The sequence below is a fragment of the Malus sylvestris genome, chromosome 16 (assembly GCF_916048215.2).
Source record: "Malus sylvestris chromosome 16, drMalSylv7.2, whole genome shotgun sequence".
Taxonomy (NCBI): Eukaryota; Viridiplantae; Streptophyta; class Magnoliopsida; order Rosales; family Rosaceae; genus Malus; species Malus sylvestris.
The window spans coordinates 528,327-532,024 of NC_062275.1; the positions used below are offsets into that span (position 1 = coordinate 528,327).

General features: G+C 41.3%; 1 long non-coding RNA gene across 1 annotated transcript; it reads left to right on the forward strand.

The window, feature by feature from the left end:
* The first annotated feature begins 1,557 nt into the window (after positions 1–1,557).
* LOC126606497 (uncharacterized) lies at positions 1,558–3,064 on the forward strand. The gene is made up of 2 exons (XR_007617224.1): positions 1,558–2,303; positions 2,660–3,064. It is a non-coding gene; the product is annotated as an uncharacterized LOC126606497 (long non-coding RNA).
* The last annotated feature ends 634 nt before the right edge of the window (positions 3,065–3,698 follow it).

Genomic DNA, 3,698 nt, shown 5'->3' on the forward strand with positions numbered 1-3,698 from the left:
TGGAACTTCGAAATTCTCGTGCCTAAACTTTGTCAGAGATCTTTGACAAAGTTATATGTGGTACCCGAGGAGTTGATGGTGCATATGGAGAGCGGTGATTGAACAGTAAGATTCACGTGCTTTCTACTTCACCAGAAATCTTCGACAGATTGCTCGTAATTTCCGTAAAGCTGAGTGTGCATGTGACAGGTGCTGACGAGGCTGAAAAAGCAGGTGCTTCTTCGATTTCTGAGATCGGCCCTCGTGGTCTCTGAGCAGCCCAGCTTTTGAGAAAGCAAACGCCTCTTCGATTTCTGAGATTGGCCCTCGTGGTCTCTGAGCAGCCCAGCTTTTGAGAAAGCAAACGCCTCTTCGATTTCTGAGATCGGCCCTCGTGGTCTCTGAGCAGCCCATCTTTTGAGAAAGCAAACGCCTCTTCGATTTCTGAAGCTCCGTCGAGTGCAGATTTTTATAGAGGCTGGCATTAAGTTCCACAGCACACTTGAATCTCTACCAGTAGAAGCTCATTTCTTGCACTTCTAAGATCTTGATTTGTCTGACCTCTTCCTTCTTCAACACATTTGAAAATGTCTGGACCCTCCGACCGTCGTTTTGACTTGAACCTTGGAGAAGAGACAGCCACGCCTTCTCCAGACAACATATGGCGCCCATCCTTCATATCCCCTACTGGTCCTCTTACCGTTGGGGATTCTGTGATGAAGAATGATATGACCGCTGCAGTGGTGGCCAGGAACCTTCTCACTCCCAAAGATAATAGACTACTTTCCAAACGGTCTGATGAGTTGGCTGTTAAGGACTCTCTGGCTCTTAGTGTTCAGTGTGCAGGTTCTGTGTCTAATATGGCCCAACGCCTATTTGCTAGAACCCGCCAAGTTGAATCATTGGCTGCTGAAGTGATGAGTCTCAAACAGGAGATTAGAGGGCTCAAGCATGAGAATAAGCAGTTGCACCGGCTCGCCCATGACTATGCTACAAACATGAAGAGGAAGCTTGACCAGATGAAGGAATCTGATGGTAAGGTTTTACTTGATCATCAGCGGTTTGTGGGTTTGTTCCAAAGGCATTTATTGCCTTCGTCCTCTGGGGCTGTACCTGGTAATGAAGCTTCAAATGATGAACCTCCAATGCCTCCTCCTTCTGGGGTTTTGTCAAGTACTGAGGCTCCGGATAACCACCCTCCGGTGCTTTCTCTTTCTGGGGCTCTACCGACTGCTGAGACTTCCCCTAAGCAACCTTTGTGAAGGCTCCCTTTTGTTTGTTTATTTTGACTCATGTATATGTACATATTTGTGGCTTATCGAAAATATTAATAAATAAGCTTTGCTTCATTTCAACATATTGTGTTAAATACACCAAAGCCTTCTTCATAAAGTTCTTTGAATTTTTGCTTTTGTTGAAACCTGTATTGTTGAAGCTTTGTGAGTGAAGCATGTAGTTTGAGGTAGTGTTCCCTTAATTTCCCGAGTGAGGAAAACTTCTCGGTTGGAGACTTGAAAAATCCAAGTCACTGAGTGGTTGTGAGACTGCCGAGTATCAAGGTGCAGTAGCATATGGTGGGAGTCCCCCAAGTCTTCAGGCGAAGAGAGTTGCCGAATGAGGTGTCTCGCGTGTTACTAATTTGTCAAAGTAACGAATTCTTGTTTCGATGTCACACATTCGTATATGCTTTATCTAAAAATATTTCCAACTTTTGTGTGTTTGATGCTGCATGCTATTGACTAGACAAGATCAAGTGCAATTAGTAGCTTTTCTCTCTTTGTCATCTTTTCTTTGGTGGAATTGCTTTTCGTTTCCACTAATCAGCCTGAGTGGATGCAAGATAACACCTTTCTCTATAGCTCAGATTGCAAAGTCGTCTTCATGAAAGTTTTTCCTTATCTTGTGAACTACAACATATCCAAATTTGAGATCCATCGGAGTAGTACAACTTCAGAAATTCAAGTATGATGAGTAACTGTTCATCAATGTTCTGTTAATCCGTCAGACTTGTTGTGAGCTTCGAAACTCCATTTTCTCTTGTTCAGATCAACATACTTTCTTCATCGAAGTTGTTCCCGAACTTGTGAACTACAACATATCCAAATTTGAGGTCCCTCGGAGCAGTATAACTCCAGAAATCCAGGTATGATGAGTGACTGTTTATCATTTGTCTGTCAACCCGTCAGATTTGTTGTGAGCTTTGAAACTCTATTTTCTCTTGCTCAGATCAGCATGCTTTCTTCATTGAAGTTGTTCCTCAGCTTGTGAACTACAACATATCCAAATTTGAGATCCCTCGGAGCAGTATGACTCCAGAAATCCAGGTATGATGAATGACTGGTTATTATTTTTCTGTCAACCCGTCAGATTTGTTGTGAGCTTCGAAACTCCATTTTCTCTTGTTCAGATCGGTATGATTTCTTCATTGAAGTTGTTCCTCAGCTCGTTAACTACAACATATCCAAATTTGAGATCTCTCGGAGCAGTATAACTCCAGAAATCCAGGTATGATGAATGACTGGTTATTATTTTTCTGTCAACCCGTCAGATTTGTTGTGAGCTTCGAAACTCCATTTTCTCTTGTTCAGATCGGTATGCTTTCTTCATTGAAGTTGTTCCTCATCGACTCTTTCATAACATATCAAAAATTCAGGATGAACTAACGGTTAAATATTTCCAGATCTTCGAAACATCACAACAGCTTCGAAATCTGCAATAAGCCGACTATCATGTTTGGAGCTTCAACACTTTAATTTCCGTCGCTCAAACAGAAATGGTTCCTTCTTGAAAGTTGTTCATATGCTCAAGAACTATAGGGTGTCCAAAATTCAGCTCCATTGGAGAAGAGCAGAGGTTGCAGAAATTTGATAGATGAAAGGAGGCGGAAGAGGGAGAGAGAGAAAAAGTCTCTTGGGTTGGATTTCTATTTTGGGGCAGATTCCAATTTTTGTAGCACCTTCATTATTGATGAATTGCTTGTACTTTTGTCCATTATGAAACTTGGGACTTTGGCTTGTTGTTGGATCTATTATAATATGTTTGGGAACATATATAAGTGAATAAATAAGAAGGAAAATTTTGGGCCCTTGTGGGTGTAAAACAAAAAATGTTTATGTTTACCCAAGTGTTTTTGTACAAGTTCAAGGGCATCTTGGGTTTTGTGAACAAAATTTGTTTATTTGGAGCAAGGTTTTGTGTTGAAGCTTTGTAGGTGAAGCTTTGGTGTTGAAGCTTTCTAGGTGAAGCTTTGATGGTGAAGCTTTGTAGATGAAGCTTTCTAGGTGAAGCTTTGATGGTGAAGCTTGGATGGTGAAAGTATGTAGAGGGAGCTTTCTAGGTGAAGATTTTTTAGGTGAAGCTTTGTAGGTGAAGCTTTTTTAAGTGAAGCTTTTCGGGTGAAGTTTTTTTTTTTGGGTGAAGCTTTGTGGGTGAAGCTTTTTAGGTGAAGCTTTGTGGGTGAAGCTTTGGAGGTGAAGCTTTTCGGGTGAAGCTTGTTGGGTGAAGCTTTTTAGGTGAAGCTTTTTAGGTGAAGCTTTTTGGATGAAGCTGTTTTTTTTTTTTTTTTTTTTTTTTTTTTTGGCGCTTGACACGGTCTTCATTTGCTTGTTTTGTAGTGACTGTGGAAGACGGATTGCTTTCTGATTGAGAAGGGTTCCGGCATCGCTTGCTATGAATGTAAAAGAGTGAGGGCTGAGTTGGCTAAATTACCTCTTTATTGA